This window comes from Ctenocephalides felis, unplaced genomic scaffold, assembly GCF_003426905.1.
Source record: "Ctenocephalides felis isolate EL2017-DRISC unplaced genomic scaffold, ASM342690v1 CF-g0.4_SCAFFOLD_01886, whole genome shotgun sequence".
NCBI classification, from domain to species: domain Eukaryota; kingdom Metazoa; phylum Arthropoda; class Insecta; order Siphonaptera; family Pulicidae; genus Ctenocephalides; species Ctenocephalides felis.
This window is the reverse complement of record NW_020538040.1, coordinates 149,107,156-149,128,882: the sequence shown is the minus strand read 5'-3', so window position 1 is coordinate 149,128,882 and position 21,727 is coordinate 149,107,156. Positions and strand designations below refer to the sequence as shown.

The 21,727-nt window shown below is 29.2% G+C and overlaps 2 protein-coding genes across 5 annotated transcripts in view; one reads left to right on the top strand and one right to left on the bottom strand.

Annotated features, from left to right (window-relative positions):
* LOC113378014 (ATP-binding cassette sub-family D member 2) overlaps window positions 1-21,727 on the top strand; it is a 191,183-nt gene that overhangs the window by 11,608 nt on the left and 157,848 nt on the right. The window contains exon 2 of one of the 2 annotated variants that reach the window (XM_026618504.1): window positions 11,150-11,217. The gene's annotated coding sequence lies outside the window, so the exon portion shown is untranslated. The remainder of the gene's footprint in view (window positions 1-11,149; window positions 11,218-21,727) is intronic. The other variant, XM_026618503.1, reaches the window with a different exon arrangement.
* The window catches only part of LOC113378015 (adiponectin receptor protein-like), a 292,576-nt gene that overhangs the window by 125,493 nt on the left and 145,356 nt on the right, over window positions 1-21,727 (bottom strand). The gene's annotated exons all lie outside the window — the stretch shown is intronic.

Here is a 21,727-nt window from a genome sequence, read left to right as displayed (position 1 = left end):
ATTCATTTATAATCGACATTCAGTAATTTAAAAAGATACTGATTTAAAATTCTTATTCAGTAACCGTAATATTAGTTCAAAAAGCTTATTGTCGCTATTATACCGAACTGATCATAAAATAGAAATCTTAAACATTTTAATTCCTGATTTGGCTTTTTAGGCATGCAAAAAAGCTTAAAATTTATGCCATTAATTAATTTATTTTCATCCTGGAACTGTATGATTTTACTGTGCTATTTTTTTTATTATCGAAACTTAAGCTGTTGGTTTTATAAATGGCAACCCAAACAATTGCTCAATTTTCATATGACGAAATTTTCTTATTACATTTGCTGTATTTTTATTAACGAAGCAATGTCCAGTAATGATTATTTTTACTTGGAAATATAAGCATATCTATATTTCCAAGTGAAAACAGATGTCATTACTGCTTGACATCAGGCTGCCTGAGGCGTGTATTGAACCTCGGACCTCTGATTCAAATCCCATAGATCTTTCGGAACCATCTGGTGGCGAAACGGAGTTCGTCGGGTTTGCTAGTTACTATATATAATTGTTGTGCAAAATAATTTAAATTGTTGGTTTGAATTTCGGTGAAATCCCACTTTTTTATTAGTTCAATAATACGAAATTTATAAGGTTATTATGATTAACAAAAAAAAAAATCATAAATTCAAACATGCGGCACTACGTTTCAAAACTCGTTTCTAATTACCAGAAAATTAACTCTTACTAAAAGGGATAATCCTTGTTCTGTAAATGTAAAACTTGATTTTCTATTGGTCTTTGTATTATATGTATCTCAAAGTCTGTAAACATAGATTCCTAATTAAAGTTATTAACAATTATATTTATTATAAGTACAATTAAGAAAGTAGTGTGTGAAAAAAGGAAGTTTGATACTTCTTTAAAAAATATCACTTTTTTTTTTGTATATTCTAAGAATGTGAGTCTGACACCAAAATCAAGTTGCAATTTAAGTATGCCTATGTATTTCTTATTATTAGTGTGTAGCACTGATTGTCAAAATGATTGTTAAACGTTTTATTAAACTCAATTTTGTCTTGAATAGGATTAATTACATATTTGAGTGAACCAAACCGAATTTCGGAAATATATTTGTAATAGGCGACTTTCCAGAATCTTGCAATGAATTTTATAAAAAAATAATGAATTGAGTTTTTTAATTACAAAATAATTCACTTTTAATAACTGTCTGATAGTTATTAGTGACTTCACATACAAAAATCCTTGTTAAAATTTATATTAAATTGCTGTTACGAGATACGATTTTTTACTTTGTGATATTATACAAGCGACATCACTCCTTTGGCTGCTCGTATTTAGCTTGTATATAGATGCAAACGAGCCGGCTTTCGTATCTCGAAAAACACGTATGACGAAGCGCTCGTAAGGCGAGGTACCACTGTATATTGCGCGCTGCCAAATTGCAAGCTTTAAATTTTTATAATTAAACGGCTTTTCATAGGCCTCTAATATTTTACGCCGGTCAGTTTGGACATAAAATTTACCATTATGCCAAGTTTCATAAAAAATCCAGGCGGTCAAAGCACGGGTTTTCCTTATTAGATAAACTTAAACTCGAATTAGAGAAGTATAATGTGAGATATTGTCCACCATCATTTCTACGTTTCTTGGTATGTTTTCTATAAGATGGATATTTCTTTAGAAAGTAGATATTACTACTGCATTATTCCAGGATATGATCACAAGAACTTGTTGACACAGGACATAAACGCCTAATGTAGAATTACCTTTCTTTCCCAAATTTTATAAAAATTATGGTAGACTCAACGATCTGATCTCACTAAACTGCATCAGTGGTGTTTGTACTTATTTAGGTAAACAAATAATGCCACATAACCCTCAGTGTACTATGTACTTGTTCATCTCGTATCCCAGTGTTTTTTTCTTGTTTTAGAGAAAACGTTACAAGAGTTGCTGATTCATAGGCAGACAAACTCATTGCACAAACTAATCGCGCGGCGTGTTTACGCTTTTAAGGTGTGAATTGCCTCGTCTTATCTGCGTCATAGCGCGGCTCTATAATATTTATTTTCGGCAATCCAAAACGTTCCCATAATAATACATAGAGGAAAAATTATTTTCGAACGTGTTTTATAACAATTATAAAATACGGATGTTTTAATTGATAAATAAAACAACTTTAGAGCGCTGTTTCAACTCATGGGTAGTCAAAATAAATACATGGTTTTTTATTTGTATTTAAAAAAATCGTGTTCATTTTTTAACTTCCCGTAGGGTAATTCATAGTGATCGTCCAAAAATCGAAAATGAAAACTTTTTCATATCTTCACGTTTCAGAGGTTTCTGAAGACTTTGGCACATGTTAGATAAAATGGTTGCGTTTGTGTATGTAGTATGTATGTATGCAATTTTTCGTCGACATTTTCGACCGCTCAACCATTATCAATTATCCAAAAAGCATTCGATTCCTATTGATAAGGAGACGTGTTGATTAGTTTTTGGCATAAGTTGGTCCTGCCCCTTCGGAGATACGTAGCAAAGAGTGCAGAAAATTGAAATTTAGTTTGTCAGAGAACGGAGCATCCGATTTGAATGATTCAAAAAGCATTCCATTTGAAGAATTGTTTAAGTTTTTGCAAAGGCAGGTCTGGGAGATCCAGAAAAAAACAGTTAAAAAAATGTCATTTGGCTGTCGAAAATATCTGATTTTAGTCTGTCTACGTCAACAAACATGAATGGGTATCTAAAACTATCTAAAAAGTGGGTATCAAGAAGTAAAAAATTAAAAAAAAAAATAGTTTTCAAATTATTCATTTTTTTTTTTCAAAAAAAGCAATTTTTTAAAATATTCAAATTTATGTATTCAAAATTTAAAAAAATGTTCAAAAAATTCAGAATTCTCAAATAAAATCGAATTTTTCATTTCAGAGCTTTTAAAAATTGGATATTACGGTACGAGAAGTTCATACAGTTTTCCTTAAGGCACAATGCCACTAACCACTAGTAGTGCTTTTTTAATTTATAAGCACTAATGCATTTAGCAGAAATATTTCGAAGTGATCCAAATATAACATTGATGTTCAATTCCTTCACTAATATTAAAATTACATATTACATTATTATATTGATATTATACTCCTATGATATTAAAATTTTACTTTTACTAACGAGTGCATTCGAAACAAGATTTAGGGCCGTTTGCACGTTAAGGAATTTTTAAGTTGCTTTTTCAATTAAAAGACTTTCTCATAATCATATCTTTTTTTCTAAAAGAATGAATTACCATTTTTGTACTTATTGTCTCGTATCTTTAAAACTGCTAGACCTGCCTTTGCCAAAAACTAATCAGCACGTTTTACATCAATAGGAATCGAATGTTTTTTGAATCATTCAAATCGGCTGATCCATGCTCTCGAAATCGTGGACGAAAAATTGTATCCGAATATACGCACATACATACACACAAACATTCATCAATTTTTTCTAAGGTATTCCAAAATGTTAAGAAGACCTTGAAATGTAAATAAATATAAAAAAAAATATTTTGTTTTTTTGCGATTGCTAATAACTTACCCTACGGAACGTTAATGAATAATTAATAAATGAATAAGAATTTGTAAGAATTGAATGCATTATTTTTGCTCAAATATAAGTTCACAATTTAAAGTGTGAATCATTCTTAGGTTCTAATAATATTTAAATAAAAAATGTTTGTTAAAATTCTACACTTATTGCATATATAGATTAAATGAGAAAAAGTAATAAAAGTAGCGTAAAACTAATTTGAAGTTATTTAGGAAATTTATATTTTTAACTTCTCTCGTTAGGTAAGTTATAGTAATCACGTTTCAATGGTTTCTGAACATTTTGGCATACCTTAGAAAAAAAAATGATGTATGTGTGTGTGCGGATATAAATAATTTTTGTTGACGATTTTGGGAACGCGGTCTAATCGATTTAAATGATTAAAAAATTATTGAACTGAAATAAATTTTGTTTACATTTCTATGGGTTCCGTACCAATGTTCATCCGTTACGCGCTTCGATGTCATCTCTAAAGAAAGCCACACAGCACGATTACTTGAGAAAAAGTTCAAAATTTTCAAAAAATTTCAAAATAAGAATGTAAAATTTTCCAAGAGTCATTTTTTTCAAAAAATACAAAATTCTCAAAAATCTCATTATTTAAGTTTTCAAAAAATTTTAATGCTTTTTTAAAAAAAGCAATTTTTGGCACGGGAAGTTCCAGCAATTTGCCTTAAGGCCATGCACCACTAGTTATTTCATTAACTACTTTTTATCTGAGTTTTGCATATACGAATAATACTTATTTTTCCCCGTTTGAGAATCACTGCTCTAAACAAATAGCAACAGGGAAGTACATATTACACATACCAAATAATCCATCCAGTGTTATTTCACATTATTCACAACGGTACAATCAATCAGTTTTCTTAACAAAATGATTTGCTAACCTCAAATGAAAGGAAAAGTGGTCCTTTGTGTCGGCTAGAATTATTGTATTATCAATATAAATAATAATGTAATATAAATAATAATGTAGACATTACGTTTTAATATTATATAACGATCTTTTTTACACATGTTGCGGAAGTTTTTTCTTTCAATAACCGATGTAATTAGAGAGTTGTACTGATTTCAAAGTGGCAGCCCAACTTCGTTATTTGTGTACGGAATTCATAATATGAGAATAACATAGGCGCAACTGAATCGGATTCTGGAATGCATGTGGTCCATCGGATATATTATTATAGAAATAATTTGGGTTCCGTACTCAAAGACTTGAATAGACCTTACTATTTTTATTTGGCTGCCTATATTTTTGTCTCATCCATTATTGGTATAAACTTCCCTTTTTCTTGCATATTAACAGATGCTACTTTTGAAGATAATTCGATTCTTTTATGGATTATTGGTTATAGTTATGGTATTTTAATTAAATATTCTGGGTTCGATACTCGTTTCAAACAGTATCATGCCAAGCAGTAGTGACATCGGTTTTTACTTAAAAATTTGGTTTATTTTGTTGATGTCGAGTATTTATGACATAGAATATGTTGGCGCCGATGTCACTTTAAAAAATCCATTATGTTTTTACATAAGAGGATTTATTTTTTGTTTGTTTCTAATTAAATTTGTATGTTAGAATAATATAAGTATTCTATGAGCATTATTTATAATGTAAAGTAAACAAAGAAAAACTATAATAATAACAAAAAATAAATAGAAATGATTATAAAAAACAATAGTTATAATAATAATAATAATAATAAATATAATAATAGAATGAAAAATTGTTCCATTGGTCCAATCATATGCAAATTTTCATAAGAGGAAATAATTATCTTATCAATTAGTCCGACTCTATTTATTGTCAAATGATATAAAATTTCTTGGATAGCAATAAATATACAGTTTATGATTACGAATAGAGATAATATTTTGACACTTGTTTAATAATAGAACGACCTAAAGATACATCTGCGAAAACAACTTAAATTCAAGTGCAAAATATATTAACTAGCTCTTATGTTTCAATACCGAAAATACCGGTATCCTTAATCGGTATTAAGAAAATTTAGACAGTGTACCGTTTTTTCGGTGTACCGGTATACCAATATACCGGTATACCATTATTGAATTTCCCAATTGCCATTATCGTGAGCGATTTATATTTTATATTTTTTTATTAATGATATACAATGGTATACAAATAAATAAATACATACTTGTAATTTACTCTACAACAGCACATATATGAGTATATTCGTTATAATATTAAATTGTATATATTCAGCATCTATAATTAATAAACGAAACCTTTAAATTAAGTAAAGTTGTTATTGTGACATTTTACGTCAAGTATTAAAAAATATAATAAAACGCTTATTCTCTGCAAGTTTTCGGGCGGACGGATCAACCGATTTTGGTTCAAAAAACATTCGATTCCTATTGATAGGGAGATGTGCTGATTAGATTTTGGAAAATGCAGGTCCAGCCTTTACGGAGATACGGAGCAAAGAGTGCAGAAAATAGAAATCAAGTTTTTGAGAGAACCAAAAAAATTCAATTTGTAATGATTAGGAGAAGGGGTTATTAGTTTTTGCCAAAGGGAGGTCCGGCCATGTCAAAGATACAGAGCTAAATGTGCAAATAATGGCAGATTTTGAGTAGTTTTCTTATTATACTGTTTTTTACATTCTTTATTAAGCTAGAACTCTTACAACTATCTTAAATAGGTAACAAGTAATTTTGAGATTATTTTCTACATAGGTATTCCCGATTTCAAATTCCAAATGATCATATAAAAATTTATAGAATTATTCAACCATGTGACTAATATACAACAACTGATATATATGTACATATATATTTTTATATTTAATTCATATGATAAATTCTAAAGTATTGTTTTCGTAGAACAGTCAGCATCAAATATGCCTTGCTGAATGACTAGCATAAATATTATTCTAACAAAAACTATTCAAAGAATTTATAACAAAATGATTAAAATGCTGTTTTTGCTTTTTTACATTCGATGTATCTCCGTTAATTGTTATGTTTATATTATAAACATTTGATCTCGAGCATTTATCTAAAAACCAGTTTCTAATTGCGCGTAATGATTAATATGCACTTGCAAACAGATTTAATTTTCCAGCATTTTCTTGAGCACATATGGTGAGATCATAACACATTTCTTATATAGAAAATGCATACTCATACAGATATTATTTCATTAATTAAATATGTATAAATATGATTTAGTTTAATAAATTTCAATGGCAATCTTCTATCATATTCTGTCAGTGATCTTAATATTTTGCAACTATAGCGATCAAAGTTTAAAAATCATTGAGGATTTATTTATATCATGTCATTTTTTTGTTCAATATGACATTGCAATTTTTATAATTAATTTTTCTTATGACAAAATCTACTTCTGCTGACTATTAATAAATTCTATGCATTTTTTCAACTTCGTAAATGTAGGTAATGACATTTCAGAAACTGCACATGGACATGCAAGCATTTTTTAAATTGATAATATTTTTGATCTAGAAACATCAATTTGAAAAACATCGTATGATAGCAATTCATTTTTATTTATTACTATAATTTGTTTACATCTTCCAATGATATTTTATATTTAATCTAGTTTGTAACAGACTATAGATGCACTCGTTCTTTAAGTAGTTGCAATAAAATATTTTTCTTTTTAATGATTATTACAATTATATCGGATAATGAATGAAATATTTCACTTATGCATTACAAAAATGTACTTGATTTTTTTCTATAAAAATATTGATATATGTATTACTCATAAATAACAACAAACAAATTCCACAGATTTCATTGACCAGCGGTACGAGTATTTTTGTCCAAATTTAAAAATTATGTTTCAATTTTTTTTAAATTTTAGTCTTTAAATACAATAATTATAATTAAACTTAAAAACACAATGTGCGGTGATAGTCTAAGGTAAAACGGGACCCCTTAAAATATTATAGGCTTATAAGAGAAGCAGTTTATTAACAAAGGTTAATTAAAGCCTAAAAAAAGCTGCATGCATAAGATTTTTTTAATTTACATTTGTGAATTACAATCTGTCGTTATAAACAACATTCAGCAATTTTAATGGTTTATTAAATGAGGAAAAAAGGTCGAATGGTCACCTAGTGGTGATCCGATTCGATGTTGGATATGTTTAGCTTATAGATGTATTCCTGATGTGAAAAAAATTAAATAAAGCCTACGTGTATTTGTACATATTATAGGATTACTGAAGAATAGTAAAAAAGAACCGTTTTCTTCTGAACCGTTCAATGCCATGGCTTTTTATTAAGATTTTGGCCATGATGTTTAAGTGGTTCTGTATTCTATCCTTCCTTAACCGTGTTCATGTTCAAACCTGTATGAACCAACCAATTTGGGACATACTTGGGTGCGTTTATAACTTCTTTCAAAATCTTGTTTTGAAATCTTTGAATTATGGCGATGTTGGATTTGCGCGCCGTTCCCCAAAGCTGTATTCCGTACGTCCAAATTGGTTTCAACATGACTTTGTACAGAAGAAGTTTGTTTTCATGCTCAGCTGAGATGCATAAATTGAGATATCTAAGGAAAATCTTCAAGTACCTACATATATATATTTGACTTGTCTTGGATATTGAATATTAGGTTGTCAAATATCTCTCTTCCGCTTTTTTGCTCTTGGTTTATAATACAAAAAGGCGGAAGGGAGATATTTGACAACCTATTATTAACAAATAACATTGGATACTAAAAATAACAATCAAATAATTTTGTTTATGAACCTTAGTGAGGGTCCCCCGTGGATTAGTTAAGGCTATGGATTAGATTTTAAATCAAAAATTCCTCGTGGACTTGAACCTGTGTGGGACAGCTTGATATCAAGCAGTAGTGATATCTGTTTCCACTTGAAAGTATAGAAAGGAATTTATTTCCAAGTAAAAATAGCCCTTACCCGGCATAAAAAAATTATCAGTATTACAGTAATTGTAATATTTAAATTCATTACAGAAATGGACAACTGTTTGGTTTTCGTTTATTTGGTAAAAATTGTAATTTATAAGCATAAAAGATGAGAACGAATCAAAACCTCGCGCAATCTTTAGCGCGTAAAGAATACTTATTATTGAAACATAAATATAATTAAAATCACATGACGTTAATCCAGTTATTAAATATTTGCATATTATCAATGTTGACAGAATCTCATCGATCTAAATAGTTTTATCAAACGAAACGTTTTAAAAATACTATATGTTCTATTTATGAGGACAATGTGATTAACAAGCATGAAATAATTATCAGTAAATCGCATTCCCATGACCTAGGGCCTCGCAATCAGCAAAGTTTGCATTTTATTTTCAGTCGCGATATCTCGAAAGCAAACTTGGAATATTTGTTCAACTATGGCAACCGATCACGCAACCTCCAGTTGCATTATGTATTGCAGAATCAGAGAAAATTCACGTGAAATTTTAATAAAATAATTGATGAAAACTAGATTACGATAAACGTAATAAAATATATGTATTATAAACCAGCGGCTTTCATACTGGCAGGTGAAGGTTGATTCCAAATAATCATGATCACAATTTTAAGAATAGGGTAAGGTGGGGCACACTTAAATAGAGCGACTCAAATATTTATTTAATCAACTTACAACTGATATGGAGCAAACTATAACAGTCTGTCTTTATTCAAAAATATATAAATTCAACTTTTTAAATTAAATTGCTTTAGTAATAATGAACTCTATATCTGGCTTTACAGGGTAAGGAGCACAGCTAGGAGTAAGTGCGGATTTTTGTTAGAAAATCTAATTTTTTATGGAACTAAATAACTAATTTGTAATGTATTATCCATCTTGATCAATGACTTTATGTCATCTTCCAAGCAGGACCAAATGAAAATTTAATGAAATTTCATGTAAAAATAATGTATTTCTTTTTACCAACCTGATATTAGCTTGGCAAGTAAGTAAGTGCGAAATTTTGTTAGAAATTCTAAATTTTTATGGTACTAAATAACTTTATTCTATATGTATTATCTATTTTGGTCAATGACTTTATGTCATCTTTCAAGCAGGACCAAATGAAAACTTCGTGAAATTTCATGCAACAATAATGTATTTTTATTTCCCCAACCTGATATTAGCTTGGCAAACAAGTAAGTGCGGATTTTTGTTAGAAAATCAATTTTTTCATGAAACTAAATATCTATTCTGTAATGTATTATCCATCCATCTTGATCAATGACTTCATGTCATTTTTCAAGCAGGACCAAATGAAAATTCAATGAAACTTCATGCAAAAATATATTTTTTCCCAACCTGATATTAGCTTGGCGAGTAAGTAAATGCGGATTTTTGTTAGAAAATCTAATTTTTGGTACTAAATATCTCTATTAACTTTCCGTAGGGTAAGTTATAGTAATCGTAAAAAATCGAAAATGAAAATTTGTGTGTGTGTGTGGGTGCGGAAACAAATTTTCGTCGACGATTTCGGGAACACCGATCAACCGATTTGAAAAATTCAAAAAACATTTGATTCGTATTGATAAGGAGACGTGCTGATTAATTTTTGGCGGAGGCAAGTCTCGTTTGTCCCGAAGATACGGGGCGAAAAGTGCTAAAAACGGTAACTAAGTTTTTAAGAGAACGGACCGTCCGATTTTAATAATTCAGAAAAACATTTTACTTGTATTGGCAAGATGAAGAACTGATTAAATTTTTGGAGAGGCAGGTCTAGCGGTTATGGACTCTCAATAAACATAAGTTAAAAAATTGCCATTTGGCGGTCAAAAATGTTTATTGGACACATGTGCATCAAATTATCAGATGTTTTATAGAGATTTTGACAATGTGTACACATTTTGTGTAAATTTTTTGGGTTCCGTACCAAGATTCTTAATTACGATACGGAAAGTTCCAGCAATTTGCCTTAAGGCACCATGCCACGCGCCCCACTAGTTTTGTATATATTATCCACTTTGATCAATTGACTATGTCATTTTTCAAGGAACATCTTTAAGCCACTTTCATAAAACTTCTGGTTTTTGTTAGCGAATCAGGTATCACCAGTAAAATTTGGCGAACCAATTTTAACACTGCCGTTTTTTTAAGGCTTTGCCACCATAAACAACTCTTAACTTTTTGTAAGATTAAGATGCCCTATAACTTTGTAGAAATAATGCAAACAATTGCAAAAATAAGAAGCAAAATATGACAAAATTTTTTGATTAGATTTTCCATCTTTCAACGAACGCAATCGAACAAAAAACTTTTTTTACTGATGGACATCTGAATTGCCTACTATATCCGTTAGCAAAAAGTATTTTATATTTGGACTACGTCAGCAAACCTTAAAATTTTAAGCTGAAAACCTAAGTGGCTAACCTAATATATCTGTCTGACGTGGGATTTCATCGTTGTAACTTTTACAAGAGTAAGCACTATCTTAATGTCTTGCGTTTTGATTTGAATCATTCATATGAGATTTTAATTAAAGAGTATTTTTGTATAAATATTGTAAATAGCAACAGTATATCAATTCAGGATGTCTGATGCACTTTTCCTTTTTTACAGAAGTGTTTTACAAAAGCTCCTATTACTGTGAATTTTGATGGAAGTTTAAACAAACCAGGACATATTCAGTAAGTAATTTAACTTAAGCACACATTAATATCTTTAATTAATAATTGAAGTCAAAGTATACACTAAACGTTGAACCAATATTAAAAGTTGTCTAGACTGTTTAATTCCAATACTCCAAAATAATCTGCGAACGTGCTTGACATATTATATATCACATATTACAGAATATTGGCATGCTCGTTTATCGCGATATGAATAATTTTCGAATTTATTAATATTTATTATATAATATTTATTCAGTCAATATTTATCATGTTTAAACACGACCATAACCAAAAGTTACAATGAGGATAGTATTGAGCGTTTCGTGTAGGTGTCGCGAAAGTTACATTCGAATCTATTAGTATTGAAATATTTTCAATGACACATTTTATTAGAAGATAAAGAATGTACTAATATTATATATTTTGTGTTTGCGTTATTATAAATATTTAAATGGATGGTTAGGTCGAGTAAATAGAGTAGATAATTTGTTATGGTTTTAAAAAACACGTTTTGATTAATAGAAGTATTATTCAAGTCCAATGATAATTAAGAATATTGATATAATTCATAAATATAGCATATAGAGTATATATATAGTAATTTGGATAATAAACTAAATATTTTAAATTTGCTGTTTCTGGTCAAATGATTAATTCTGATTTTGAGTGTTTTCCCAAGCATCATCCCTGACGAAAAGAATATATACATTTTTAACTTCCCGTAGGGTAAGAAATCGAAAATGAAAATTTTTGTTCATCTTCACGTTTCAGAGGTTTCTGAACATTTTGGCATACCTAAGAAAAAATGGATGTGTGTGTGTGTTTTGTGTATCCACTATTTTTCGTCCACGTTTTCGAGCGCACGGATCAACCGATTTGAATGGTTCGATTCCTATTGATAGGGAGATGTGCTGATTAATATTTGGCAAAGGCAGGTCCAGCCGTTACAGAGATACGGAGCGAAATGTGCAAAAAATGGCAGTTTCTGAGAGAACTAAGCATCTTATTTGAATGATTCAAAAAACTTTCTGCTTGTGTTGATGAAACAATTGTTTGTGGATTTTTTTTTATTTCGAAATTAAATTTTGTTTGTACTTCGTAAATAATTCTGGTTTTAATTTTAATTCTGGCTACAGTTCTAAAGCTCACTTATATACATTAAATAAATAATTTTAACTTCGCAATTCAGTTTATATAATTCTTATAAATATTATACAATCAGTATACATAATAATCTATTTGAAAACATTTAATATTTCTCCAACATTTTGTTACGGTACGGGAAATACCAGCAATTTGCCTTAAGACACGAGGCCATACACCACTAGTTTTAAAATTAAATTCCAAGTTCTATGTCTTGTGTTTGCTATCAGATATAATTCTAATAAAGATGTCAATATATATTGGAGCAATATCCCAAAAAGATATTTTTACTTGGTATTATATTCTAGTATTTTTCTCGAAGGAACAACCTGCATCATGCAGCAGCGATGTTGATTATCATTTGAAAATATAGATCAAAAGTATGTTTCCAATTGAAAATAGCCCACATCGGGCACTGCGGTGTGAAATGGCGATGGGAAATCTCTCACACTGTTTTTCCCTGAATCGAGTTGGAGTTTAACTCAGATCACAACCTGCCCTATATTTGTATATAGATGTTGCTGCAATGCCCACGAAAGAGGATCTTCACTTGAGATTGTATGAGATCCATAACCTGATACAGAAATTGAATAGCATATTGCTTGATATCGAGCTGGGTTGGAACCCAGGATTAATTAACTATTTCGAAATGACCGTCTTGAATTTTTTTATTGATCAAATCATATGAAGGAGGTTATATTTTTCTCCATAGCATTTTCGACGCTTTTTTCAAATTTAGCAAAATTAATTTATGGAAAAACATCTATAAAATTCTAAATTCTAAAAATTAGTTCCAAAATTTTGTTTGAGCTATCAGTTTTATTTTGGTCGCCTTCAAATCAGAGTGTGTTAAGTAAGAAGTTAACAATTATATTTAAACTATATTTTAAAACTTTCTATCACCTTTTTAGTAACGTTTTTAATGTATAAAAATTTACTAAATCTGTTGTTAAAGATGTTATTGAAGTTGCGTATTATGTATCTGAACAGCAATCAAAACTATGTATATATTCTATAAGCTTCCATAATCTAGTGTTTCTAGAAGGCAACCCAATAGTTAACCATTATCTTTCTGATAAAATTTATTAGATGTAATTATAATAAAGATGTATCAATATATATCCCACAAAGATATTTTGGGACACTTAGTATCATATTCTCAGATCTATAATATTTTGTGAGAATCTTATATTACTACTGCTTGATGTCAAGCTGTCCAATGAGGGTATCGAACCTGAATCTAACGTTTGCAAACCTACAGTTGTATCATGGCCACTTCGAAGTTGTACATCTTGGCGAGTGTTTTGGAAAGGAAAAATACCATCGCCGTTTCTACCGAAGCGTTGTAAACAAATATAGTTCTATGCATATTTTTACCGAATAATATGGTCTAAGCCGCAAACAAATATATATATATAATTATATATATATATATATATATATATATATATATTTGTTATTACTTATGCAGAACGCGTAATGTTTAATATGTAAGGCACCTGTTCGAGGTGTCGGCCGCTCAACTGTGTGGTAAATAACATTAGTTAAATCTTCATATTCTTAATTAATTCTATTCATATGGATGTGAACCTTGTGATATAGAAGCATCTTCTATAAGCGTGTAGGAAATTTTTTATATTTTTTATTATGTAAATAGTTAAACTATACCAGATACAATATTTGTGATCCTAATTATATACAGGGTATCCCCGGCCTGGACGTCAAGCCGAAACGGGGTGATAGTATTGACCCTAACCTAACTGTCCTAAATATCACGTTGTTTGGAAATTATAAGCTAAGTGCATCTAGAGCTTTGGTAAAATTATGACCATTTTTCTTACTCATTTATTTACTGTGGTTAACTTTAATTAATTTTGTTTATTTTAACTTTGGAACCGAAACCGTGTGTAACATTTCTAGGATCACAGTAAAAAATACCACATTGCTTCAAGTTTTCAAGAATTAAGACTTTTTGTTGAACTATAAATTTAAAATTTTTAATATCGCTCGATCTTCAGATATCTTTAAAAAAATGTACTAAAGTGTGTTGGCAAGTTTCATCAAAGGTTGGCACATTTAATTAGGATTGTTAAATTATGAAATACCTGATTATTTTATTTTTACTCTACATTTTTCAATAATAAAATTATTAAGTATTTCAACATTTTACAATATGATATTTTTTTTTATTATCTCTTTTATTTACAACTGTCTATTTAAGGACATTTAATAAATTTGAGGAATTTACAATAGTCGCCAATAAAGGGACATTGTATACTAAAGGGGCATGTTGGAAAAACAACTCAGTAGTTGTTTTCCCATTCGATATAATATTAACAATATTTTATTAATCATTATGTAATTTTAACTATTTACTTATAAAATATTTTCTTATAAATAATGACTAATTGTAAGTTATTTTCATTTTTTATCAGGAGAGTTGATAACTTAAATCCAGTGGCGCTTTTCTTTTCAATCTTCTTGGATAGTTCTGTTATCAAAGAGTTTGCTAATGAATTTGGGTGACTGATTAAATGCGTCAATTTTTAATGAGTACACTTTTTTTTAAAGAAGAGCCTCTTAAAGTCGACCTATATTGAAAATTTTAAATTCATTTTCTTAATAGATTTTTCATTTTGTTGGTATGTTTGAATTGCAAATTTTCATTTTTAAAAAGCACTCAGAAGAGTGAAAACGTATTTCTTCCATGTATTTCCAACATAGTTTTTGGTGCGTTTTTTGAGTGATTGTATTGAAAAATGTTTAGTCAGTACAGATGTTTCCAAAATAAACCAAAAAAATCAAATTGATTTGAAAAATATGAATGAATAAATGATTTTTATGTATATTTTTACATAATATTGCATATTAATTCGTAGTCCAATGAATAAATTATAGCATCATTTGAGTATTTATTAAACTAGATTGTTCGAAAAATTAAGGAAACCGATAATGTGTGAAGGAAACAGGGGAGTGCGGTATGAAAAGGTTGGGAACCACTGGATTGCCTCTCGTGAAGTAGTACGTTAAGTGTTAGATGATGTTGTATATTAATTTGTAGCCCGAGAAATAAAATTTAATATCTTTTGAGTATTTATGAAGTTAGATTATTAGAAAAGTTAAGAAAGCCAATATTTTGTTAAGAAAACTGGTGGGGAAGGCGGCACGAAAAAGTTAGAAACCACTGGGTTATTTCTCGTGAAATAGTAGGTTAAGTCTTACATAATATTGTATATTAATTTGTAAGCCAATAAATAAATAATAATATCATTTGAGTATAAATATTTGAATATAAATTTAGATGGTTAGAGCAACCGCTGGGTTGCTTCTCGTGAAACAGTAAGTTAAGTCTTCAAACAAACAGCTTATAAGACAAAGAGTTCTCAATAGATGTGACTGCAGCTAAAACAAATAAAATGAAAAAAAAAGCAAGAAAACAATAAAAAATACATCATGTTACATAAACCAATCAATTTGATAAATATTCCCAATCGGCGGTTATATTTTGTATTTACATTAATAAAAATTCGTGAAAACAGTGCTCTGAAGAGATTAATTGAACTATTCATTATCTTATGAGTAATGAATTAACATTTTCAAGTTTTTCTCGTTTTCCACCTCTCCAATGCGAGAGAGATGAAAACGTAATAGTATTGTGTAGTGAAAGAGATTTCCGATCACATAAACTTGACTTTCATTGGTGCATTGAACCGCTCTGAGAAAGTTCGCAAAGATTGTATGAGCAGTTTCCGCAATACGAGTACGTTAAGAGTGGCTTATGTCGGCATAACTGTTACTAAAACAAAGTTGCAGATAAATTATTATTTCGAAATGATATTTATTTTAATATTTACACGATGCTACTTGAACCTTTAGATTTCTAAATAAATACAGGAAGGTGGAGAGTCGCGAATAAACTCTGCCTTCACGGTATGCTACTCCTAAGAGGTAAATAAAAGTTGCTGAAACTTTCACGTTATTTATAAAAGTATCTTTTCTTTTGTTTGTTATTGTCCTTACTATCCAATATATAATGTATTTTTTTTACAATAATTAAATAGCAAACAGAAAATTAAAAAATATAAGGTAATGTGCTGATTATTAGAATTCCAGTAACAGTACTGGAGTTCTACATGACATGGTAGAGGTCACCTTAGTGGGCTACTCCATTTTAATGCATTACATCAAAAGGATGCTTCTTATTCAGACTTCTAATATCTGATGATTCTAATACGCGAATTAATGCAGGGTTATTGTGGTTGATGATCTTGTCGTGATGAATTTTGCTTTTGTTTTCACTACCTCTTGGACAGTATCGATTCTCAGATTGTTATGTAGTATTTGTTTACTAACATACCAAGGTTCATCTGCAATACACCTCAAAATGTTTGACTGTTTCCTTTGGTTAGATGAATTTCCACTGGCGCAGTCCCACAACTCAACGCCGTAAGTCCAGATTGGTTTTATAATGTGTTTTTAATACTGAACGTTATTAGAAGTTTTTCTAATTGTAATATTTTATCAATGTCCAGAAGGCCTATTGTCACCTGGTAGCACATTGCTATTTATATTTCCAAGTAAAAACTGATATCACTACTGCTTGACATCAGGCTATCCAAGACAAGTATAAAACTTAGAGCTTTTGATTGAAATCCGATATCTATTAAAATATGATAAATACTTTATAAAATAAAATTGCACACTACAAACCAGTCATATTAACTTTAGTGTTTTTTATATTTTTAACTTCCCGTAGGGCAAGTTATAGTAATCGCAAAAAAATCGAAAATGAAAATTTTTATATATCTTTACGTTTCAGAGGTTTCTGAACATTTTGGCATACCTTAGAAAAAATGGATATATATGTGTGTGTGTGTGTGTGTGTATGTGTGTATGTGTGTGTGTGTGTATGTATGTATGTATGTGTGTGTATGTATGTGCGGATACAAATTTTCGTCGACGATTTCGGGAACACGGATCAACCGATTTGAATAATTCAAAAAACATTCGATCCGTATTGATAAGGAGACGTGCTGATTAGTTTTTGGCAAAGGCAGGTCAAGCCGTTCCGAAGATACGGGGCAAAAAGTTCCGAAAACGGTAACTCAGTTTTTAAGAGAACGGAGCGTCCGATTTTAATAATTCAAAAATCATTTTATTTGTATTGACAAGATGAAGAATCGATACAACTTTCATGAAGGTAGGTCCAGCGGTTTCGGAGATATAGAGGAAAAAGTAAAAAAATGAGCCATTTGGCGGTCAAAAATGATCATTAGACATATGCACATCGAATTATCAGACCTTTTATAGAGATTTTAACAATAAGTATACATTTTGTTAACATTCCTATCGGTTCCGTACCAATGCTTATGCGTTAGACAGCGACGCGGCGCTTGCGCTTTATATTTTGTCCCTATGTAGTTAAAGCAGTACGATTGCTTTGAAAAAAAAGTTCAGATCTTCCACAATATGTCAAAATAAAGAAAAAAAAAATTTTTTCAAAAAAAAAAAATTTAAAAAAAAATTTTTTTTTTTCAAAAAAAAGAAATTTTTTGTCCAATTTATAGTTTCTCAAAAATCTTATTTTTTCAAAGTAATTTTTTTTCAAAAATGCTAAAATATGTCGCAATATCATGCTAATGTAGATTTGGAAACATAGTTTATAGCATAGTTCAGTACTCCATTCAGTTAATTACTTATACATATTATTTCGAATCGATTTCGATCAATTTTCGTTAGCTTTTTTATTCAAAATATAGAGCTGTATACAAACAAAAAATTGGATCAACATCAGTGTAACTTCATTAATTCACAATATTCCGCATATTAAGCAATATAAATAATCTAGATTATATTCTCTAAAACAAAAACTAATATCAACAGATTTGGAAACTTAACTGTTTAGAACGTCATTCAGATATTCATTGATATATAACATTTTGAAACTATATCTATCAGTATATGTAACTGCTTCTTTAATAGAATATAGAGTGGTTACGGAATCAAAAAAACTAAAACATATTTTTTTAAACAAAAACCTAATTATAAGGACTGAGATTGTCCCAGGAATAGTAATCTATTCGACGAGTTTCTCTGATCAATAATTTTATAATTATAATATTTTTCTAGATGCAGACTTCATACATACACAAAATAAAATAAAGCTATAGTTTTCTTGGGAAGAAGAAGATTCATCAAGCTTTATACTGCGATTTAAAAATATTTAAAAAAAATAATGATATTTCTGTCGAAATTGAAATCATCTAAAACTTTTTCTCTAATACGTGCTTACATATTGATATGGAACACTGTAAGAATACACATTGCGCGACAGATTTTTTTAAATTTTAATTCATTTTTATAATTAATCCGCTATTGATAGGCCTATAATATTTTATAGGTGTTCTTTAGCGTTATGCAAAGTTTTATCAAAATTCGAGAAGAGGTTATCCTTGTTAGTATGTAAAAGACAATATTGTAATATTTTGCAAAGTTGCAAGTGATTCTCTATAATCACATTATTATAAAAATTATATTGAACTTTAAATTATATTTTACTAATGTACTTAAATGGTGATGAAATGACATTTGTATATAATAACAAAATTGCGTCTTGTTATAGATATTATATATTTTGCAATCTTTATTATACTTTTATTCTTTAAATTGCAAAACTATTCAAAATAACTCAATTCTTTCCGTTAGTCCAATATTGACAAACAAATGCAGATTACAGGAAAATCCAACACTTAAGTTGGCCACATCACAATGGTTAAAAGTTTCTGTTTTGCAGTCAAAGTAATTTTAAAATCGTATATTTACGAAGTGAAAAATTTTTCAAATAGAATATTTTAGGTAACACAGTTTTGTTGTGACATTGTCGTGCGCCATGAATATTTTATTTAAAGTTCACGGTCAGTAAAGATTTTCGAATGCTAGAGTTGAATGATATTTGGACAAGATGATGGCAATCATGTAGGTCAAGATTGATACGAAACGTAATATTATACTTTTATTTCTGTGACAATTAACGTAACATTTATTGATCAACTTAATTTAAAATTCACCATATCTATTAGGTTATGCCAATTATGTAATTCATTAAATGGACCCACGATATAAAGTATTTTTCCATTATTTCACGTTAGAATTTTATCAACAATATTTGTTATGTTCCATTTGAATCATTATTTTCAATGACTAATAATTGTGTGAGTGCACGAAATAGTTGAGATTATTGCATTATTAAACTGATTTATTGAAACAGATTAAATTTTATTATATGCTGGTAACGCAATTTGCTACTTGTTTTCAAGGCTTTATTTACTTAATGACGAACATAAAATTATGGATATGATTCAGTTATATATTGAAATAGGAAATATTATATATATATATACAATATATATAACAATATATTTTTAATCTAGAAAATTGTTTCAATTTTAATCTAAATTATTATTTTTATTCAAACCGACAAGAACTACTACACTATTCCTTATTATTTATACTAGTTATTGTAAATTATGATTATTATCATTAGGAACATTCCAATTTATAAATTTTCATTTTATAAATTTCTACAATTTTAATAGATGTATTGCCCTCAAAATTTTGACTCACATAAACTTGCAAGTTTTATAAATGATTAACTATTTTTTTAATCTAATTTTTTAACTTCCCGAAGGAGGATTTGTTATCATCAAAAAATCCGATTCGCTAATTTTATGTTTTCTCGACGTTTCAAGCCATTCTGAATCAAATGAGACCAAATTTAGAAAAAGTATGTGTGTGTGTGTGAACAGATTTTTTGCCGTAAATCGACGTTTTCTCAAAACGACTGGACCAATTTCAAAAATTTTAAAGCCATTCGATGTATCTCGATGAGGACTAGCGTTTATCAATTGTGCGCGACGATCAGCCACGCCGTTCCCTTGTAAATGGCAAAAAAGTGAAAAAAATTTCGTTCACGTTTTATCCCGCAATTCTAAATCGATTTTGAAAACCGTTCGAAAGATATTGGTTGGGAAATTCTTAAGCCTTATTATAATATTAAATATTATACCGACGGCTTGTAAAATTAATAAATAAATAAATAAATAAATAAATCGACCTGATTAGTTTTTGGTCGGCCGGCCGTTTTCTTGTAATAAAGTGTTAAAAAGTTTTTTTCGACGATTTTTTATGATTTTTTTGATATTAGATACCATAGTCTTATAGATCATACTAAAATATTACAGCCCTACGACAACTCGTTTAACTTTAAAAATTCGTCAAAGTTTGCAAAAATTAGTATTGCTTTTTTGGCATTTGTCAAAATTAGACCTTTTACCTACGTTTTCTCAAAAACTCCAGAACCGATTTCAGAAAAAAAGCCATTTGATGTATCAATGAGGACTATCGTTTGTCAGTTTTGTGCGACGATCTGCCAGCCGTTTCTTTGTGTAATTTGGAAAAAAGTGTTAAGAAAATGCATCATTGCAAATACAAAATCCTTTTAGAATTAAAATAAGACATTGGACCTGTTTGCCCCTTTCAATGGAACCTGGCCGTCCCATGGTAAAAAGGACCAGGATTTTGATAAAAAATTCGTGCAGCATTTGCCTCATACTGCATGTTTCATGAAGTTCATTAATTCCCCGTCGCAAAATTCTTGTTTATTAATTAACTGAATAACATTATATTAATCTTTGTGACTGTGCATAATATATGGAGCAAAAGCATGCCATATGCAGTATCTCTGTTCTTTTATCGCAACATATAGTTGCAAAACTGTTTAAATCCAGAATTGAAATTTGCATAACGCACATTTATATCAAAGTTCTTATTCAGTAGCAATAACAAATAAATTTATACTAATAACTACGGAGTTTAAAATTATTGCAATTTTGCTGCTGCTCATATTTTCCGCATTTGTTGATGATTGTGCTGTTCAATATATAATATGGAGTCAGGATAAATTATGAAGCTAGTTTTGAGTGTAATTAAAAAATTAGTGCTGATATCTAGTATTTATTATTTGCATTTGTACGTGCGAAGATAAATAAATTTTAGAGATTATAATTATTTAACATTCTATTTTCACAAAGCGAATTGTTTGAAATAATAGTGTAAGTTAGAGGATTTTTATTTGAAGACGAAAGTTATTTGCAAAGGCTATTTAAAATGAATGAAATACATGTATCGTATCATGTCCGATTTTGATTGAACTTATTATCATTTAATTAAATTTCTTCAAAAAAAAAAATCAAAAACTTTTTAGTACGTATAAGTTTAAAAAATCAGGATTACTATTTTAATTGTACATATAATTAGGTTTTTTAATGTCAAGAGTTTTTCGTAATAATTTTTATATATTGCTGTATTTATAAAATTAAGATGA